The sequence below is a fragment of the Loxodonta africana genome, chromosome 3 (genome assembly GCF_030014295.1).
Source record: "Loxodonta africana isolate mLoxAfr1 chromosome 3, mLoxAfr1.hap2, whole genome shotgun sequence".
Taxonomy (NCBI): Eukaryota; Metazoa; Chordata; class Mammalia; order Proboscidea; family Elephantidae; genus Loxodonta; species Loxodonta africana.
Window position 1 is genome coordinate 203,194,194 of NC_087344.1, and position 22,463 is coordinate 203,216,656.

At 43.7% G+C, this 22,463-nt stretch overlaps 1 protein-coding gene across 1 annotated transcript in view; it reads right to left on the bottom strand.

Moving 5' to 3' along the window:
- The window catches only part of FAM78B (family with sequence similarity 78 member B), a 103,255-nt gene that overhangs the window by 38,668 nt on the left and 42,124 nt on the right, over positions 1–22,463 (bottom strand). The window lies entirely within an intron of this gene.

Below are 22,463 nucleotides of genomic sequence, written 5' to 3' on the forward strand. Positions count from 1 at the left end.
TTCCTTGTACACAAATTGCGAATAACAATACCTATTCTCTGAAGAGAAAAAAAGGTCTGATGTGTGAAAATGTTCTGAAAACTGTAAATCCTTGGACAAATGCTAAATACTGGTACTATCTCATTGTCCTGTTTTCTCTTCCTACGTACTTTGTGTTCTGTGTGTGAGTGTGCGTAGGTGGGTGACTAATGCAGGCAGGTAAGTGCTCGCAGGCGGGCGCGCCGGCTCCTATCATCTCTTCACACTCTTGGAACCCACCAGAATTGGCACTTTGATCTTTAAAGATCTAGAGCCAGGCTTCTTGACCCGAAGACATGGTTGCATCCTGTGGACTTGATGGTTAGCGGGAACTGCTCAACTATGCGTGCACACTTCCATTTGCTTTGGGGGCCCTCACTCTCTCCAACCAGAGCCAGCAAGGTGGCCCCTGCCCCTGCATCCCAGGCCCCAACAAGAGGTGGCCGCCGAGCTCCGGGTGTTTGGCTACCCTGCACTGCCATTTGTTTGCACGTGGAACGGGGATGCTGTTCCCGCATTAGCCAGGTTTGGCTCTGTCCGGAGCTGAATTTCTCTATAGCAGGAGGCATTTTGCCAGGGAAAGAGAAGAGTCTGCCCTCTCTCTATAAGAAGGTACATTGGGGAGTAAATTTCCACCAGCAGATTGGCAAGGTCATGGTTTAAAACCAAACAACCCCGAACAACAAAGCTGGAATGAAGTGCATTCCACATGCCCTATCCCAGAGTTAAAAGCTCTTTTTCTCCAGGTCCCTTCAGAAAGAAGTCTCCCTCACTAACCCTGATGCTTTATGTATTTCATCTCCCACTATAAAGTCTCCAGTCAAAGCTGGCCTACAGTAAGCTCACCTGCCTCAGCTGAAACAGCCACTCTTGACTCATGGGACAACACCGGCAACCTCGGGGCTCAAGGTCTACCTGTAAAATGAGGGGAGCAGAGCAGATGACCCCAAGGTCCCTTTCAGCTCCAACTTCCAGGACTCCATGGCTCTTGGTTTCTAATGGCAGTGGCTGCCATCTGTTCTGGCTGAGAGGTTACCGCGTCTCTTGGCTTTAACCTTGACGTTTGCTTTCCTGTGTTCTCTTTCTGCTTTCCTCCCTAGTTTAACGGACACAAGTCCCTGGGTAGGATTCTTGGCTAATTTTGCATTTTGCACTTTGTGGAACATGTAGTTTGCTGTTGGTGTTCAATAAATACAACAGCAGAATAGCAGACTCTCCAAATAGCATGTTTTCCTTTCTTCATCCAGAAGATTAGCCATTACTCTCTGGACATGGTCAACCTTTTGAAGACTGTGGATAACTAGGAGTCAGGAACTTGTAAAGGGGCTTCCAGCATAGAGGGGGCTTTGGACTCTATACTCTCAAAGATCCCTTTGAGCTCTAAGAGTCTGAGATTTGATGTATGTGCCAATATAGCTATCTAACACATCATTTCAATTAATCACCCAGCGAATAAATTAAACCATAATTTTACCTTCTGATAGGTTTCATGCCTCTTGAGATAAAACATTCAAGATTACCATTAGAAAGAACCTTACTGGTCATCTAATCCACGGCCTGGCAAACAATGGCCCACCACTTGTTCTTTTTTTTTAAATTTTTATTGTGCCTTAAGTGAAAGTTTACAGATCAAGTCAGACTCTCATACAAAAATTTATAAACACCTTGCTATATGCTAATTGATCTCCCCCTAATGAGACAGCACAGTCCTTCCCTTCTCTATTTCTTTTCCAGTCCATTCAGCCAGCTTCTGATCCTCTCTACCCTCTCATCTCCCCTTCAGAAAGGAGATACCAACATAGACTCATGTGTCTACTTGATCCAAGAAGCTCATTCTTCACCAGTATCATTGTCTATCCCATAGTCTAGTACAGTCCCTGTCTGAAGAGTTAGCTTTAGTACTGGTTCCTGTCTTGGGCTAACAGAAGGTTGGGAAGCATGACCTCTGGGGTCATTCTAGTCTCAGTCAGACTATTAAGTATGATCTTTTTACGAGAATTTGCGGTCTGCATTCCACTGCTCTCCTGCTCCCTCAGGGATTCTTTGTTGTGTTCCCTGTCAGGGCAGTCATCTGTTGTAGCCAGGCACCATCTAGTTCTTCTGGTCTCAGGCTGATGTAGTCTCTGGTTAATGTGGCCCTTTCTGTCTCTTGGATTCATAACTACCCTGTGACTTTGGAGTTCTTCATTCTCCTTTGATCCAGGTGGGTTGAAATGCATCGTAGATGGCCGCTTGCTAGCGTTTAAGACCCCAGACGCCACTCTCGATGTGGGATGCAGAATGTTTTCTTAATAGACTTTATTATGCCAATTGCCTTAGATGTCCCCTGAAACCATGGTCCCCAAACCCCCACCTCTGCTATGCTGGCCTTCAAAACATTTGGTTTATTCTGGAAACTTCTTTGCTTTTGGTTTAGTCCAGTTGTGCTGACCTCGCTTGTATTGTGTGTTATCTTTCCTGTCACCTAAAGTAGTTCTTACCTACTATCTAATTAGTGAATACCCCTCTACCACCCTCCCTCCCTGCCCCCTCTCATAACCATCAAAGAATATTTCCTTCTCTGTTTAAACTATTTCTTGAGTTCTTGTAATAGTGGTCTTATACAATATTTGTCCTTTTGCAAGTATAATGCCTTCCAGATTCCTCCATGTTATGAAATGTTTCACAGATTCATCACTGTTCTTTATCGATGCATAGTATTCCATTGTGTAAATATACCATAATTTATTTATCCATTCATCTGTTGATGGGCACCTTGGTTGCTTCCAACTTTTTGCTATCGTAAACAGTGCTGCAATGAACATATATATATATATATATATAGGTATGCATATATCTGTTCATGTAAAGGCTCTTACTTCTCTAGGATATATTACAAGAAGTGGGATTGCTGGATCATATGGTAGTTCTATCTCTAGCTTTCTAAGGAAGCACCAAATTGATTTCCAAAATGGGTTGTACCATTTTACATTCCCACCAGCAGTGTATAAGTGTTCTCTCCACAGCCTCTCCAACATTTATTGTTTTGTGTTTTTTGGATTAATGCCAGCATTGTCAGAGTGAGATGAAATCTCATTGTAGCTTTGATTTGTATTTCTCTAATGGCTAACGATCGTGAGCATTTCCTCATGTATCTGTTAGCCACCTGAATGTCTTCTTTATTGAAGTGTTTGTTCATATCTTTTGCCCATTTTTTAATTGAGTTATTTGCCATTTTATAGTTGAGTTTTTGCAGTATTATGTAGATTTTAGAGATCAGGCGCTGATCAGAAATGTCAGAGCTAAAAATTTTTCCCACTCTGTAGGTAATCTTTTTACTCTTTTGGTGAAGTCTTTGGATGAACATAGGTGTTTGATTTTTAGGAGCTCCCAGTTATCTAGTTTTTCTTCTGCATTGTTAGTAATGTTTTATATACTGTTTATTCCATGTATTAAGGGTCCTAGTGTTCTCCCTATTTTTTCTTCCATGATCTTTATCATTTTAGATTTTATTTTTAGGTCTTTGATCCATTTTGAGGTAGTTTTTGTACATGGTGTGAGGTATAGGTCTTGTTTCATTTTTTTGCAGATGGATATCCAGTTATGCCAGCACCATTTGTTTAAAAGACTGTTTTTTCCCCATTTAACTGTTTTGGGCCCTTTTTCAAATGTCAACTGCTCATAGATGGACGGATTTATGTCTGGATTCTGAATTCTGTTCCATCGGTCTATGTATCTGTTGTTGTACAAGTACCAAGCTGTTTTGACTACTGTGGTAGTATAATAGGCTCTGAAATCAGGTAGAGTGAGGCCTCCCACTTTGTTCTTCTTTTTGAGTAATGGTTTACTTGTCCAGGGCCTCTTTCCCTTCCATATGAAGTTGGTGATTTGTTTCTCCATCTCATTAAAGAATGTCGTCGGAATTTGGATCGGAATTGCATTAAACATATAGATCACTTTTGGTAGAAAAGACATTTTTACAATGTTACGTCTTCCTATCCATGAGCAAGGTATGTTTTTTCACTTATGTAGGTCTCTTTTGGTTTCTTGGCAGAAGTGTACTGTAGTTTTCTTTGTATAAGTCTTTTACGTCTCTGGTAAGATTTATTCCTAAGTATTTTATCTTCTTGGGGGCTACTATAAATGGTATTGATTTGGTGATTTCCTCTTCGATGTTCTTTTTGTTGCTGTAGAGGAATCCAACTTATTTTTGTATGTTTATCTTGTATCCTGATCCTCTGTTGAACTCTTCTATTAGTTTCAGTAGTTTTCTTGAGGATTCCTTAGGGTTTTCTGTGTATAAGGTTATGTCATCTGCAAATACAGATACCTTTACTTCTTCCTTGCCAATCTGGATGCACTTTATTTCTTTATGTAGCCTAATTGCTCTGGCTAGGACCTCCGGCACAATGTTGAATAGGAGTGGTGATAAAGGGCATCCTTGTCTGGTTCCCGATCTCAGGGGAATGCTTTCAGACTCTCTCCATTTAGGATAATGTTGGCAGTTGGCTTTGTATAAATGCCCTTTATTATGCTGAGGAATTTTCCTTCTATTCCTATTTTGGTGAGAGTTTTTATCATGAATGGGTGTCGAACTCTGTCAAATGCCTTTTCTGAATTGATTGATAAAATCATGTGGTTCTTGTCTTTTGTTTTATCCATATGATGGGTTACATTGTTTTTCTAATGTTGAGCCATCCTTGCATACCTGGTATGAAACCCACTTGGTTATGGTGAATTATTTTTTGGCTAGAATTTTGTTGAGAATTTTTTTATCTAAGTTCATGAGGGATATAGGTCGGTAATTTTCTTTTTTGTAGAGTCTTTACCTGGTTTAGGTATCAGGGATATGCTGGCTTCATAAAATGAGTTTGGGAGTATTCCGTCCATTTCTATGTTCTGAAATACCTTTAGTAGTAGTGGTATTAATTCTTCTTGGAAAGTTTGGTAGAACTCTGCAGTGAAGCTGTCCAGGCCAGGGCTTTTTTTTTTGTTGGGAGTTTTTCAATTACTTTTTCAATATCTTCTTTTCTTACGGTTCCATTTAGTTGTTCTACCTCTGTATGTGTTAGTTTAGGTAAAAAAAAAAAAAAAAGTAGGTAGTGTGTTTTTAGGAATTCATCCATTTCTTCTAGGTTTTCAAATTTGTCAGAGTACAATTTTTTGTAGTAATCTGATATGATTCTTTTAATTTCATTTGGGCCTGTTGTAATATCACCCATCTCATTTCTTATTCTGTTTATTTGCTTCCTCCCCTGTTTTCCTTTTGTCAGTTTGGCCAATGGTTTATCAATTTTTTCAGTGAACCGTCTTTTGGTCTTGTTTACTCTTTCAACTGCTTTTCTGTTTTCTATTTCATTCAGTTCTGTTCTAATTTTTATTATTTCCTTTCTTCTAGTGCCCGAAGTTTTCTTTTGCTGCTCTCCTTCTATCTGTTCAAGTTGTAGGGATAATTCTTTGATTTTGGCTCTTTCTACTTTTCGATGTTTCCATTTATTGATATAAATTGACCTCTGAGCACTGCTTTCGTGTCCCAAAAGTTCTTATAGGAAGTGTTTTCATTCTCATTGGATTCTATGAATTTCTTTATTCCATCCTCAATGTCTTCTATAATCCAGTCTTTTTTGAGCAGGGTATTGTTCAGTTTCCAAGTGTTTGATTTCTTTTCCCTGCTTTTTCTGTTATTCACTTCTGCTTTTATGGCCTTATGGTCAGAGAAGATGCTTTGGAATATTTCAATGTTTTAGATTTTGCTAAGGCTTGCTTTATGACCTAATACGTGGTCTATTCTCAAGAATGTTCCATGTGCACTAGAAAAGAAATATACTTGGCTGCTATTGGGTGGAGTGTTCTGTAGATGTCTATAAGGTCAAGTTGGTTGATTGTGGCATTTAGATCTTCTGTGTCTTTATCGAGCTTCTTTCTGGATGTCCTGTCGTTCACTGAAAGTGGTGTGTTGAAGTCTTCTACTAAACTTGTGGAGCTGTCTATCTCACTTTTCAATGCTGATAGAGTTTGTTTCATGTCTCTCACCACCCTGTCATTGGTCATTGTCGATAGGTATGAGTTTAGTGCTGTCATTTTGATGTCTTTTTTGGTGTGTCATTGACAGTTTTTTTTTTACTGCTTAATTTTTTGTGCTGAGTAGTTTATATATTGTCTTTTTCTCTTATTCTTTGCTGTTGATTTTGTTTCTGCTGAGTCTCTATTTCTTGTATTTTATTTTGATTAGTAGGATAGTTAGTCTCCTTTGTGGTTACCTTTCTAAGTTTAAACCTAACTTTTATTTCTTTATATCACCTTGTCTTCCTCTCCATACGAAAGACCAATGGCTACATTTCTTAGTCCCTCTTTATTATTCTTATGTGGTCTTCTTTTACATAATGACATTGCTGTTTCCTTGTTTTGAGCATTTTTTAATCTTTTTTTTTTTAAATAATTTTTATTGTGCTTTAAGTGAAAGTTTACTAATCAAGTCAGTCTCTCACACAAAAACCCATATACGCCTTGCTACACACTCCCAATTACTCTCCCCTTAATGAGACAGCCTGATCCCTACCCCCACTTCTTTTCGTGTCCATTTCACCAGCTTCTAACCCCCTCCACCCTCTCATCTCCCCTCCAGGCAGGAGAGGCCAATATAGTCTCCAGTGTCCACCTGATCCAAGAAGCTCACTACTCACCAGCATCCCTCTCCAACCCATTGTTCAGTCCAATCCATGTCTGAAGAATTGGCTTCAGGAATGGTTCCTGTCCTGGGCCAACAGAAGGTCTGGGGGCCATGACCACCGGGGTCCTTCTAGTCTCAGTCAGGCCATTAAGTCTGGTCTTTTTATGAGAATTTGGGGTCTGCATCCCACTGCTCTCCTGCTCCCTCAGGGGTTCTCTGTTGTGTTGCCTGTCAGGGCAGTCATCAGTTGTAGCCGGGCACCATCTAGTTCTTTTGGTCTCAGAATGATGTAGTCTCTGGTTCGTGTGGCCCTTTCTGTATCTTGATTTATTTTTGTGATTTCCCTGTCTGGGTTAACATTCGATTGCTCTGTCCAGTGTTCTAGTCTTTGGTTGATACCTGATAGTATTGATTTTCTAAGCAAAAAACTCCCTTTAGTATTTCTTATAGTTTTGGTTTGGTTTTTATGAATTCCTTAAACTTCTGTTTATCTGGAAATGTCCTAATTTCACCTTCATATTTGAGAGACAGTTTTGCTGGATATAAGATTCTTGTCTGGCAATTTTTTTTCCTTCAAAACTTTATATAAGTCATCCCATTGCCTTCTTGCTTGCATGGTTTCTGCTGAGTAGTCCAAGCTTATTCTTATTGACTGTCCTTTGTAGGTGACTTTTCATTTATTCCTAGGTGCTCTTAAAATTCTCTATCTTTGGTTTTGGCAAGTTTTATTATAATATGTCTTCTCGACTTTCTTTTAAAGTCTAGCTTCTGTGGAGTTCGATGAGCATCTTGGATTGATATCTTCTCATTTTTCACGATATCAGGGAAGTTGTCTGCCAAAAAATCTTCAATAATTCTGTCTGTATTTTCTGTTATCCCTCCCTGTTCTGGTATTCCAATAACTCGTAGGTTATTTTCCTTGATAGAGTCCCACATGATTCTTAAGGTTTCTTCATTTTTTAAAAATTCTTTTATCTTATTTTTCTTCAAATATACCAGTGCCAAGTGCTTTATCTTCAAGGTCTCCAATTCTGCCTTCTACTTGCTCAATTCTGCTCCTCTGACTTTCTATTGATTTGTCTAATTCTGTAATTTTATTGTCAATCTTCTGAATTTCAGATTGGCGTCTCTCTATGGATTCTTGCAGCTTATTAAATTTTGCATTATGTTCTTGAAAAACCTTTTTAATTTCATCAACTATTTTATCTATGTGTTCCTCTGCTTGTTCTGCGTATTACCTGATCTCCTTCTTTATGTCTTGAAGAGTTCTGTGTATTAATCTTTTGAATTCTGCATTCGGTAATTCTGGGAAGGCACTTTCATCCAGAAGATCCTTTGATTCTCTGTTTTGAGGGCTTGTTGAAGTGATCATGGTCTGTTTCTTTATGCAGTTTGATATTGCCTATTGTCTCTGAGCCATCTATAAGTGATCATATTAGTTTATTTTATGTTTGCTTACTGTATCCTAGTTTCTCACTTTGTTTTGTTTTGATATGCCAAAATGGATTGCTTGAGTGAGCTACCTTGATTATTTTCACTTTTGGAGCTCTGACGTCCTGTCACCAGATGGCTAGAACTGTTATCAGGTATATGAGCTTATGAGTCCATTCACTTTTCTTGTGTGGATTCAGGTCAGGTGTCCAGGTAGCTGGTCATCAAGTGTGTGGTACAGGCTCTGCCCTACAGTCTTAGAGGGGCACGGGTGATTGGTGTAGGTACTGGTATCTGACTGCAGCCAGAGGTCACGCTCTGAAAAAGGGAGGGGGTGAGAGCCATCCCGAGTGTCTCTGAGTAAAGTGCGTCCCTCTTCCGTAGAGTGTGCAGGTAGGTGGGTTCTACAGATGGACCATGGGCACCCAATGCTTTTAGTTGTAAGGACTGGGAGGTACCAGTTATCCTTGGACCCCTGTCATGGGGGCTGGCTAACCTGAGAGGAACCACCAGTCCTTAGGCCCCTGACGTGGGTAGGTGAGGACCCTGTTTAATAGGCAAAGGCATATCAAATGTCAAACAAACACCTCTCCACCGCACAGCTTAAACAGCTGTAGTCTGCCAACAGAAGTCCATACGGGGGGAAAGTTATTCAAAGCCCACAGACCGTTTATGCCTGGACAGGAGCCGCTTCTGTCCTGAGCTCCCCAGGTTACTTGAGGTGGCAAATTATCCTTTTCCCCTGTTGTGAATTTATTCCTTTCCAAGTCCAGGATCATCGCTCAGCGTGCTCAAATGGGCCTATCTCAGGCCCAGGGAAATCTACAGCCACTGAAGCTTCGGGGCAGGGTCACAGTAAGGTATATGCAAGTACTTAGCTTGTGCTGAGAACACCGTTCTTCTCTGGTTCCGGAGGTGTGAGTAGGCTGCGTGGCTGGCTGCTTCTTCCTGAGAAATCTGTGGCTGAATGCTACCACCAGCTCGCCCCAGCCGCTTCTGGGAATGGTGCCTGAGGGATCTCTGCAATCCAGGTCTGGCAACTCCTCTCTGCTTCTGAGCGATCTCACTCTCCCCCTGCCACTTAGTCCGTTTTCTAACTTTGTCTTTCATGGTCAGGGCTCCTAGCTTGTTATAAATATAATCATTTCACTTGATTTTTCAGGTCTTTGTTGTAGGAGGGATTGCCAGAAGTATCTGACTATTTCGCACTTTGGCCCACCTCCTCTGCCACTTGTTTTTGTAAATAAAGTTTTACTGGAATGTAGCCATGCCCATCTGTCTGCATATTGTCTATGGCTGTTCCCATGCTACAATGGCAGAGTCAAGTAGTTGTGACAGAAGCCATATGGCCCACAAAGCCTAAAATATTTATTATCTGGCCCTTTAGTGAAAAAGTTTGCCAACACTTGATCTAATCCAACCCCCATTTTATAAGTAAGAAAACTGAAGCTGACAGAGTTAAGTGACTGACTTTAGGTGAGTGTGGTGATTGACATCCAACACCCAGGCCCATGTTTCTTCCTTAGCTCACAGCGTCCCACACACCTCGCTGCTATGTTCATGAGCACTTCTTCACATCCTGCCATGTCCTCATGTTACACACAAAAGGTGGGAGGAATGGAGGTGAACCACCTGGCCCAGGGTCACTCTGCCTGCTGGCCACAGGATGGGCATCCTACTTGAGTTCTTACCCTACAGAGCCGGCTATAAACTGCTATTTCATGAGCCTGAGGCCTTGGCAAGCAGACAGCACTCCTAAGGGCTTCTGAGACAGGAACTGGCTGGGCTGCAGTTCCCTCTCAGCATTAGCATTCACCTTCTGTTATCCAACAAAAGGACACATTTACAACTGTCTTGAGTTCAACTTGAAAACTCTGTGAAAACACCCAGGTTTCGAGGGAAATTATTTCAAGCAGCCCTGATCTGTTAAAATGATTTTAACACACCCAGTTGCCTTCAATTCCTTCAGTGGCATCTGCTACAAACAGCACAACACATGAGTACTCGATATTTACTTTTCTTTGAAATAAGAGATTCCAAAGGAGACTGTACAAAGAGAGAAAATAACAATGGCCAAAAAAATCAAACCCTATCCACCCACAGTCACATTTAAAGGAGCTGATGGCCAACCTGAGGCTGAGGTGGGGCTTCTGCCGTCTGTGTGGGAGATTTCCCAGAGTAAGGCAGCAGCCATCAGATCATCGGAATGAGCTACATTCGTCCAGGGAAGCATAAATTGAAAGCAGGCTTCCCACATCAACCCTTCTCACAGCTGCCTCCCTGCGAGGGCTGTTTTCCTCCCTGCCTTTTATAAGGCCTTTAAATTTTCTGCACTTACACGTCTGTTATGCCTCTCTCTTGGACAGACAGGAATGAATATTCATGAAGAGACTAAAGAGCATCAGCAAGCCTAACCCCAGCAGTCAAGCGAATAAAGGAAGTGTGTTGTAAGTGGCCACATGAAAGGCCCATCGCCTTGGCAGTGCAATACATTTAAGACATGTGCATGGGTCCACAGGGCTCCTGCCTGCCTCAGACATCAGCCTGAATTTCAAGGGTGATGGTTTCTAGCCAAGAGAAGAAGCTAAGGATGAGAGAGAAGACGAGTCAACAAAGGCAGCTGTGCTTGGAGCTCAGCCAGGAGATCTACAGTTATTCATGCCTGCGGATCCAGCCCGCCCCTCGGGGCAGAGTCAGCGCCTCACAGCTTGAAGGAGATGAGGACCAGCAGGTGTCAGTCTCTGGGTGGGTGCTGGCAATCAAAGGTAAGTAAGGCCCTTGCCTACACTTAAGGTCACCGGGTGGCACAGATGGTTTACACTTGACTGCTAACCTAAAAGGTGGCAGTTTGAACCTACCCTGTGGCACCACAAAAGGAAGGCCTGGTGATCTGTCTCCATAAAGATTACAGCCAAGAAAACTCTACAGAGCAGTTCCACTCTGTAAAACATGGGGTTAACATGAGTCAAAATTAACTCAACAGCAACGAGTTTGGTTTGGTTTCCTATAGTTATTGAGACTTTAACCATGCCAGGTGCCATGCTGTTGTAGTTGCCGTCATGTTGATGCTGACTCATGGTGACCCCATGTGTGCAGAGTAGAGCTGCTCCATAGGGTTTGCAAGGCTGTGACCTTTCAGAAGCAGATTGCCAGGCCTGTCTTTTGAAGCACCTCTTTTGAACCACCAACCTTTTAGCTAGTAGTTGGGTGCTTAACTGTTTGCACCACCCTGGGACTGTTGGTGCTGTGCTAGGAGCTTCATACATGCCCTCTCTTTATAACCCCACACACGGCCATAAGGTCAGCATTATTATCTTCATTTTGTACATGGAGCACCCACAGCTCAGAGAGGTTATGTAACTTGTCCAAAGATACCCAGCTTGGAAGTGGCAGAGCTAGGATTTGAACTCATGTGTGTCTCTGTATTTTCCATTACATGATGCCTCCTACAAGGCCTGAAGACTTTAATGCACCGGGGTTACTGACCTTCTGTGCCTTGCCCACTGTGGGGTACCCAGCAGCTGCGGGAACATGGATCCAGGCACAGATGCACTGGACATGTTGTGCATCATCTTGAAATGTGAACAGGTTGAAACCAGGGCTTCAAACTGGTTTGTTCCAGTTCGACCCCTGCTGAGAATCTGCATGTCCACCTCAGATATACTGAATCGGAATCTACAGTTTTACTAGATCCTCAGGTGATTCTTATGTATACATGTACAGCGTAACAAGATCCTCAGGTGATTCTTAGGTATACATCTATAGTTTAACAAGATACCCTGGTGATTCTTATGTATGCATCTACATTTTAACAAGATACCCAGGTGATTCTTATGTACACACCTACATTTTAACAGGATCCTCAGGTAATTCTTACTGTATATATCTACATTTTAACAAGATCCCCAAGTGATTCTTACATATACATCTACATTTTAATAAGATCCCCAGTTCTTATGTATGTAAGAATCACCAGATGATCTTGTTAAACTGTAGAGTCTGATTCAGTACATCTGGAAGGGACAAGCAAATTCTCAGGAGGGGGTTAAACCAGAATGAGCCAGTTTGAAGCCCTGGTTAAAACAATGAAGGTCATCTGGAGAGGGCAGGCAGAGGAGTGAAATGACAGAACAACAAACCCGATAGAGACAGAATTGTTTATGTTGGTGTGAATCATCTGAATTGATCTTCGCTGGTGAGGGTGCCAGCTGTAGAGACAGTTGTGCTCACTCAGCCCTAGGGGTTCCTGAAGAGGGATCCCTGAAGGCCGCTGCAGGGGATACCTGTGATAGCAAAGACTCTAATGACAAACACAACATTAAATGAATCCAGAGAGCAGTGGGTGGAAGAAAATAGGAGAAGCTAAGAGCCATTTTACAGGAGAAGGCACGAGTCGTAAAGCAGAGAATCTCCACTGTGGACTCACAGTCAGGAAGAAGGGATGAACACTTCCAAGTAGGAGGGGCAGCCTGACTCCAGAACCTGTGGCCTTAACAACAAACACCATTTGTCTTGGTCTTTGCACCTAAGTTTCCAACACCTCCACCTTCCATTTACTTGACCAAAGTTAGCCCAGTGTAGAAGTGAGAATGCAAGTCAATTCCAGGCACTGGTTCCCAGCTGGTCTTTTTCTTGATCTCTCTCTACCAACAAGATTATCATCACTAGATCCACTCCTAAAATTTGCAGGGTTCAGGGCAAGAATAAAAAAAGTCCACATATCATATGACTAAATATTTTAAAGTTATAAATCAAGCCTATGAATTTCTAAATAAAATACGTGCTGTGTTCCAACTTACACCTTCATATTTGAAATACCAGATTCAAATTTAGAATTCTCAGACTCCACAGAGTTCTATGCCAGAACATGGCAGGAAGGGATGTGTTGTGGATTGAACTGTGTCCCCCCAAAATATGTGTCAACTTGGCTAGGCCACAATTCCCTGTATTGTGTGGTTGTCCATCATTCTGTGATCTGATGTGATTATCCCAGGTGTTGTAAAATATGTAAATCCTAACCTCTATGATGCCGAGGCAGGACTCAATCTACAGGATTAGGTTGTATCTTGAGTCAATCTTTTCTGAGATACATAAAAGAAAGAATTGAGCTGAGAGGAGAGGGTCCTCATACCACCAAGAAAGAAGAGCCGGGAGCAAGCATGTCCTTTGGACTCAGGGTCCCTGTGCTGAGAAGCTTCTAGACCAGGTGAAGGTTGATGACCAGGACCTTCCCCCAGAGCCGACAGAGAGGGAAAGTCTTCCTCTGGAACTGGTGCCCTGAATTCGGACTTTCAGCATCCTAGACTGTGAGAGAAAAAATTCCTGTTTGTTAAAGCCATGTACTTGTGGTTATTTCTGTTACAGCAGCACTAGATTACTAAGACAGAACAGCACACTCACGGCACTGACACCATGGTCCATAAGGGGCTGTACACCATGGTGTGGACACCATCATCCATGAGAGGCCACATGTGTGAACACGAGTCCACCAGGGGCCACACATGTGTGGACACTATGGTTCATGAGGCTCTGCACACACACAGGTGTGAGTACCACGGTTTGTGAAAGGCTGTATACAAACAGACATGTATACAATGGTCCATGAAGGGCTACACACTCATAGTGTGCACACCAACGTCCACAGGTCCAAGCTCCATCCACACCTCCCACCTCCAGCCACCCTTGGGCTTACAAGGGTACACAAGGCAGTGGAATCTATCCTCAGGAGGCAAACCCAGGGAAAAAGCCCACATGGGCTCCGGAAGCAGGCTCGAGGCTGTTTTGGCAGGTAATTCTAGGTGCTAGGTACCAACGCCTGGCTTAAAAGCAAGGGCATGGGCTCTGCCCTGCAGAACTCCATACCGTGTGGCAAGAGACACCAGAGAGGGCCAAGACAGGGTCTTCTAAAGCAAGGGCAAGGACAAGGGTCTAAGAGTGGTATTAATCGTCACTAACACCCACCGAGCACCATGTACTGAGAACCGTCCTAAGCATTTACGTGTATTAACTCATTTAATTCTCAAACAACTCTATGAGCTAGGTACTAGTATTATTGCCAGTTTATAGATGAAGAACCTGCAACACAGAGAGGGTAAACAACTTGCCCAAGGTTATACAGCTCATAAGTGATGAAGCCAGGTAATCTGGCTTCGAGTCTTCACATTTAATGACTATATCACATCACTTGCTCACCTGGCAGAGCCCACCTTCTGGGCATACAACAGCTCATATGGCAGTCCCCCAGAGGGATACACTGACTGCAGGAGGCAGTTCAGCCCTGAAAAGAACTCTCAGTGAGGCACTATGGAGTGCCGACTATATACTGGTGGCCTACTTTCATGACATTTGGAGCAATTGTCTGTCTGTCACATCCCAGTATTCCTGACTCTGCTTTGCTGAATCACGGGTCACTTCCCAGATTTGTGCAGTGGATTTGCTGTGGCATCATTTTAGAAAGCTGGATGTGAGTCAGGAGATGGCGTTTTCCCACTCTTCCCTTCTATATCTTTGCCATAGCCAAGATAAGGAATGGAATCACCCCCAGGGGAGGGGAGAACCATGGTCTGGCGGCATTTGTGGTTTGATGCCATAGCTGCTAATCAGAAGACTGCCTTGCCCAGGGTGCACATCTACTTGATGCTGCGAGCAGGGTTTCCAACAGCCAGTGATGGCAGCTGCTCCTGAATTGGAGGGAAGTACAAGCAAACAAAGAGCTGCTGTGCTTAGTGCCTATTCTCTTAAAAGTTTAATGCACAGCTACCTAAGCCAGATAATGCAGGCTAAAGAACACACCATCAGCTTGATGTTCACCCATGTTGTAAAGTTTATCATCCAACACTATGTAAGCCAACTCATATTTTAGGTATTAATAGACCTTGACATAGAGATTGGCTGAAACCCACTCACAAAGGGTTACATATAATCTATGTAAAGGTGGGAGGGCTGCAACATGAAAATCACAGGAATCTGGGTTCAGACTCTGGTTCTCTCTCTTAGGAGCTTGTGGTGTTGGGTTCATCATTTCACCTCTCTGCACCTTAGCTTTCTCACTGTAAAATGGCACTAGAAAGATCTACCAAACTACACTGGTGTGAGAATTAAATGAAATGATGTACACAAAGTCTCTGGTATACAGTATGTGCTTTAAAAATGACATTTTTTACATGTAGAAATGGATGAATTGGTGTATGTTTTTTGCTGTGTATATTCTCAACAACAAGAACAAAATAAATTTTTAAAAAATGACATTTTTTCCCCCTTAGGCCATTACCACTTCTGTACCTCCTCTCCTGGAGCCTTTGTTCTCATTTTCTTTCAGATCCTGTGGGGTGGGCTGCTCACAGCCATCACGGCCCTCTTTCACATGGGGAAGATGGTCAGCCTGCTGTGCTCTCCCTCATTTGCTGAGAGCTGCGGATGGATGTGTGGAAGTGGGAAAGGGCAGGGCCTGTCTGCAATCAGGGACCACTCAAAGGAAGGCAGGAAACTTGACAAATACATTTAAAAGAACTCCTTTAGCAACTACAGTCCTTGGTATGCAAGCATCTACTATTCTAAAGGTTGGCAGTTTGAGCCCACCCAGCAATGACTCGGAAGACAGGTCTGGCGATCTTCTTCTGTAAAGATCACAGTCAAGAAAACCCTATGGAGCAGTTCTACTCTGTAACAAATGGAGTTGCCATGAGTTGGAATTGGTTGGACAGCTAGGAGTTTTTCAGTGGCAGGAAAGGGACGGGGGAAAAGACCACAACACAGCAAGGTGGAAGGGAGGTTTTGGCTGCAGGGTGGAGCAGAGACATCTTTCTACCTCAATTGCCTCCTTCAGGGCCTTGACCTTCAAAGTCAGGCCAGCCTCCCACACCCTGGACCTCCTGCAGCTGGCCCAGGGACCTCACTGGAGGGAGAACTCTGACTCTCTTTCTTCGCTGTGGCCATCACGTCCCTCACGGGGACGGAGCTGACAGCCAGTCCCCTCCTCTGGCCACTCTTGGCCGCCTCAGGTAATCGTCTCAGCGTGTCTCAGATGGGTCTCTAATCTCTACTCCTACTTCAATTACCTCAGGTCAAGCCCTTGCCACTTCTCTCCTGGACAATGATGGTAGCCCCTAGCTGGGGTCCTCAGCGCCCAACCTTTCTCTCTAATCCATCCTCCACAGTGCTGTCAGGGCAATGTCTCTAAAATGCACAAGCTGCCCAGTCACAGTCACTCCCCAATTTAACACCCTTCAAGAGCTCCTCACTGCTCAAAGGGTGATCTGGGCTCCTCAGCTCAGCCTATTAGGCAGGCTTTTTCATTTGCAAATGTCAGAACCCAACTTGAAGAAGCTTAGGTTTTTGAAAAAAGGTTTGTTGGAGGGATACTGGGAAAGTTCCCAGCACTGAAGGGAGAACAGGATCTCAGGTGCCAGGGGTGAAGCCTAATCCATGGGGTGGAGAAGAGGCCATGAGTCGCCCAGTTCCACCCTACTCTTCAATATGCCGGGAGGGGCAAGGTGTACCTGGCTCCAGCAGAAAAGTCCCAGGGGAGGACTACAGTTGGTCAGCTTGAGTCACATGCCCACACATTCATAATTATTGCTGTCAGTAGGGTGGGGGATGGGACGGGTTCAGCCTGGGTTCCATAGCTGGGTCTAGTCCAGAGTGGGGATGAGGAGTGGAATCTGGGCTAAAAGAAGTCAGAAGGGTACTGATAAAGACAAAAGCCCCCCATGATGGGGCCCAGCTTCAAGACCACCACTCACTGTGTCCCACCCAGAACCTCACACGACAACAACAGCAGTCTCCTTGCCATCTTGGCAACTGGTTTTCTGAGCTCCTAGCACAGCTGCACGTGTTTACTGTACTTATTACAGAATTATACTAAACAATAATAACAATAATGATCACAAAAACAAACACTATATGCCAAGCACTGTTCTAGGCACACGACATATTTTATTTCATTTAATCCTCTCAACTACCCTATGAAGTAGTTACTATTGTTGTTGCTGTTAGTTATCGTCAAGTCGATTTTGACTCACGGTGACCCCATGTTGCAGAGTAAAACTGTACTCCATAGAGTTTTCAAGGCTGTGACCTTTTAGGAGCAGAGCAGCAGGCCTGTTTTCTGAAGTGCCTCTGGGTGGGTTCAAACTGCCAACCTTTCAGCTAGTAGTAGAGAGCTTAATTGTTTGCACCACCTAGGGACTCCTGGTATTACTATTAAAACAAACAAATAACAAAACAAAACAAAACCCACTGTTGGCAAGTTGACTTGGACTCATAACGACCCTATAGGACAGAGCAGAATTGCCTCATAGGGTTTCCGAGGCTGTAATCTTTATGGAAGGAGCCCTGATGACACAGTGGTTAAGTGCTCGGCTGTCAGTTTGAGCCCACCAGCTGCTCTGTGGGAGAAAGATGGGCAGTCTGCTTCTGTAAAGAATTACAGCCTTGGAAACCGTATGGGGGCAGTTCTACTCTGTCCTGTAGGGTCACCATGAGTTGGAATCAACTCAGCAGTGATGGGTTTGGTTTGGTTTAATGGTACAGATCATTTGTACATGTGCTTATTTGCCATCTGTATATCCTCTCTAGTGAAATATCTTGTCATGTTTTTTCCCATTTTCTAATGGGAATGGTTGTTTTTGAGATAATCAAATTTGTTGTGTTTCAAGAGTTTTTTAATATTTTAGATACTGGTCCTTTATTGGAAGTGTGGGGAGCTCTGGTGGTGCAGTGATTAAAGCATTCTGCGTGAGAAAGATGTGGTAATCTGCTTCTGTAAAAAATTAAAAAACAGCCTTGGAAATCCTATGTAGCCGTTCTATCCTGTTTGGTACGGTTGCTGTGAGTTGGAATCTACTCCACGGCAACAGGTTTGGTTTGTTTTTTTTTTAATCTTTATGGAAGCAGACTACCACATCTTTCTCTTGCAGGGTGGCTGGTGGGTTTGAACTGCTGTCCTTTTGGATAGCAGCCAAGCACTTAAACCACTGTGCCACCGGGGCTCCATTTTACATAGCAAGGGAACTGAGGCACAGATGGTTTATGTTACTTACCCAAGATCACAGAGCTAATAAGTAGTAGAACCAAGTTCAAGTCTGGGTAGCCATGCTCCTAACTGCTGCCTCAGAAATAATCTGGCGAGCACTGGCCTGTGTGTGGGGTTGTGAGCTCTCAAGGGCAGGAACTGTGGTGGCCACCCTCACATGCCTAGCGCTGACTGCTGGGGCCAGCACTCCTAAATAGTGTCTGACTGAACTCAACAACACTTTCTCTGGTGGGTGGCAGGAGGAGAAAGGCGAAAGGAGAAAAGGCCATTTGGGCCCCTGGGAGTTGGAGTTTGGAAGGTTGTGGAAGAAACAGGGTCAGAAGAGCCCAGCTCCAAATCAGCTGTGTCCTCACAGGCATGGTGTGGGGAGGGGCACAGATACCAAGCCTGCCCTATCCACCACGGTGCCACACTGTGAAATGCCTCTGGCTGACTCAGCCACACACACACTCTCTCTCTCCAGCTTGTCTCCATATTCTTTAAGCAAATTCGGCTTCTCCCATAGGTAACTAAGATATGCCTGGTGGCATGAAAAGGAGGCTTCTGTACTGAGCCCTCACAACTGCAATTCTTTATCAAAAGGCCCATGTTGGGGTGTGCATGTGTGGGATGGTTCTCACCCAGGGCTGGGGCAACTGTGCCAAACTGAGGCCTCAGTTTGGCACAGTTGCTGGACAAGCAGGCAGACAAGTCTCTGCCTCACTGCCTGTCCTTAGATAAGCCTATCGAATGCTCCCTGGCTTTGTTTCTCCAGTTGCCCGCTGAGATGGACTCTGAGTACCTGCTGTGGTGCTCAGTAAGAGGGCCTACTTGTTTCTACCAGGAAGGCCAGCAGCAACCACCATGGACAAGTCATTACACATAGCCTGTCATCTCCACCAGTGGTACCTGAACACCAGAACTACAACCCGACAGCAAATTAATCAGTAACAACGTCAGATACAACAAGAGCAGCCTTTTATTGAGTCCTCACTATGTGTCAGAAACCCTGGTGGTGAAGTGGTTAAGTGCTACGGCTGCTAACCAAAGGGTTGGCAGTTTGAATCCACCAGGCACTCCTTGGAAACTCTGTGGGGCAGTTCTACTCAGTCTTATAGGGTCACTATGAGTCGGAATTGACTCAACAGCACTGGGTTTACTATGTGTCAGGCATCGAGCTAAGTTATTAACATATACTACCTAATTTAACCCTTAAAATTTATATTAATCCTCTGAGCACCTGTATATGCCAGGCTCTATCCGGACACCTGGGATACAGCAGTGGACAAAGTGGACAGAGATCCTTGCATAAGTTCTTAGGTGCCATCAAGTCAGTTCTGACTCATAGTGATCCTATAGGACAGAGTAGAACTGCCCCATAGGGTTTCCAAGGAGCAGCTGGTGGATTCGAACTGCTAACCTTTTGGTTAGCAGCCAAGCTCTTACCACTACACTACCAGGGCTCTGACCTTGTACATAGTCAACAAGAAATGAGTATCATAAATCAGTAAACCATGTAGTATGTCAGGGGAAAGTACTATAGAAAAAAAAGTATAGCAAATAAGAGGACTGGGAGTGCTGGGGGAGGGCCAAGGTGGGTGTCACGAGGCCTTGAGAACATGACATTTGAGCAAAAGTCTGAAGGAGGTGAGGGAGTTGGCCATGTGGATATCCTGGGAGGAAGCATTCTGGGCAAAGGGAATGGCCATCGTGAAGGCCTGAGGATGGGAGCCTATCTGGTATGTTCAGGAAACAGGGAGGAGGCCAATGAGGCTGGGAAGGCATGATGGAGGGGTGATGAGGATGAGGCGCCATCTCATGTAGGGCCTTGCAGCTACAATCTGAATATCATCATTACCCCTATTTTCCAGATGAGAAAACTGAGGCAGAAAAAGATTACATGTCTTGCCCAAGGTGACATGACTTGAAGGTACTGGAGTTGAGATTTTAACCTGGGTGGTCTGTGTCCACATGTGTTTTTAGCCCCTCTCCACATAACTAAGGAGTTTCATGATATACTCCCATGCCAATCAAGTACACTGGACAGAATACATGACTCAGCTTTTTTTTTGAATTGGATGAGACCAAAAAATTCTCTCAACTGAGCCTGGTGTTGTGGAAGAAAAACAGACTTTGTGTTCCTCTCGCTTGCTGGGTGACAGGACATGGGGTATAATCTTTCTGAATGCTGTATCCTCACCTGTGAAATGGAGACAGTCATCACTGCCTCACAGGATTGGACAGATTAATTGAAGTGATGTATGAAAAGTGCTGACAGAGCTTCTCCTTTCCTGCCTCCTTCCCCAGCTTCTTGGAGCTGAGTCACTGACAATCTATCTCCAAGTTCAATTCTGCCCTAGACAGAGATGGGCTATGTATCAACAGCCTGTATGCTAATCACCACTGATCCAATGGAGAAGCTTGTAATTAAGCCCTCCCTACACCTTGGGGCCAGGGGTTTATCTGAGGATAGTCTCCTAACCTGTCACATCTGTTGAGTTCAATTTCCCCCCAGCAGGCCAGGAACTGAAGGTCCAGGGGGCCCCAATCTTGAGACTCCACAGTCCCTCTCCCACCAGCTGGGGCCCTACTATACGTACTCACATCTCTTTCCAAAGTATGAAATGTTTTAGTTATCTAATGCTGGTATAACTGAAATACCACAAGTGAATGGCTTTAACAAAGAAAAATTTATTCTCTTGCAGTCTAGGAAGCTAGAAGCCCTAATTCAGGGTACCAGCACCAGGGAAAGGTTTTCTTTCTCTGTTGGCTCTGGGGGAAGGTCTTTGTCATCAATCTTTCCCTGGTCTATGAGCTTCTCAGGCACAGGGACCCAGGTCCAAAGGATGCGCTCTGCTCCCAGCACTGCTTTCTTGGTGGTATGAGGTCCCCCTGTCTCTCTGCTCACTTCTCTTTTTATATCTCAAAAGAGACTGGTTTAAGACACAACCTAATCCTGTAGATTGCCTCATTAACATAACTACCACTAATCCCACTTTAACATCATTGAGGTAGGATTTACAACACATAGGAAAATCATAAGAGATGACAAAATGGTGAAAAATCACACAATACTGGGAATCAGGGACTAGCCAAGCTGACACACATATTTTTGGGAAACATAATTCAATCCGTAAATTAGACACATGTTAAACCAGTTGCCTGGAGTTGACTCCAGCTCATGGTGACCCCAATTGTGTCAGAAGAGAACTGTGCTCTGCAGGGTTTTCAGTGGCAGACATATATTAGGTGCTTAGTAAGTGGTTCTTACTGTTATTACTAATATTACTAGTAGAAACAGACTTTGCTGCCACCAAAAATGTACTATCTGTTTGAATAGACATTGTTAAAAGGAAACCTGGTTGATGGAAAGAGAAAGATAAATTTAGTTCCCAAATTTGAAGAGCTGCTGTGTGTGTGTGTGTGTGTGTGTGTGTGTGTGTGTGTGTGTGTGTGGTGATGGGCCAGTGAAACAACCAAGATCAGAGAGCACATGGACTGCCTGCTGGTGCTAAGCTACAGGCTGAGACTGTTAACTAAGATTCTGCTTCACCAGTGACAGCCCTGGTTGGGTGGCAAGCAATTCACAAAGAATTACTTAGTATGCATCTAGGATTATTTTAGAAATAACCACTATAAAATGTGATGTCATCCTAACAGACAAGGCATCTTCCTATTTGGTAAAAACAGCCTGTGAAATTCACCTTACTAGTGGAAGCTTTATTGGAGGAGTACAGAAAAAAACTTACATAATAGCCTACGCCAAAGGGATGAAGGAAATGCAGAACCTGAGAAATAGCAGAGCTAAGCCAGTTTTGGTATTGCTGACCAGGTGGTTTCCTATATTTTACCGAGCGGGGAAATTGCAGAATTGGAGGTGGTTCATGCTTTCGTCTTGGCTCCAAAAATGTGGATGGGATATCTCCATCATCATCAGATGTCTATCTCCACAACAAAGTCATAATATATCCAATCTTGGGCATCCATGCTTTCTTTTAAGGCTTGTCAGAGTTTTATACGTGGTACTAATTGTAGCCATTAATGGAGCCGCCTAAAAGGTTGTTTTCAGAGTTACATTTTTTACAAGGTTTTGACCTTAAGTAATAAATAAAACACAAGACAGAAACTCTTCAAGCTGTTGTCTTTTATTCCCAAATCCTTTCTGTCTCTCACATACTCCCAAAATACCACTACGGTAGGTTGTTTCTAAAAATGGCTTCAACGACCCTTCCGTTCCACCTGCCCTTTGGCAGCGTAATGTTGCCACTCCTCCCATCACAAAATGAGTCTTCTCTCTCACTGGATCAGAGCTGGTCCTGTAATTGGCTTTGACCAACAGAATGTGGTGGAAGT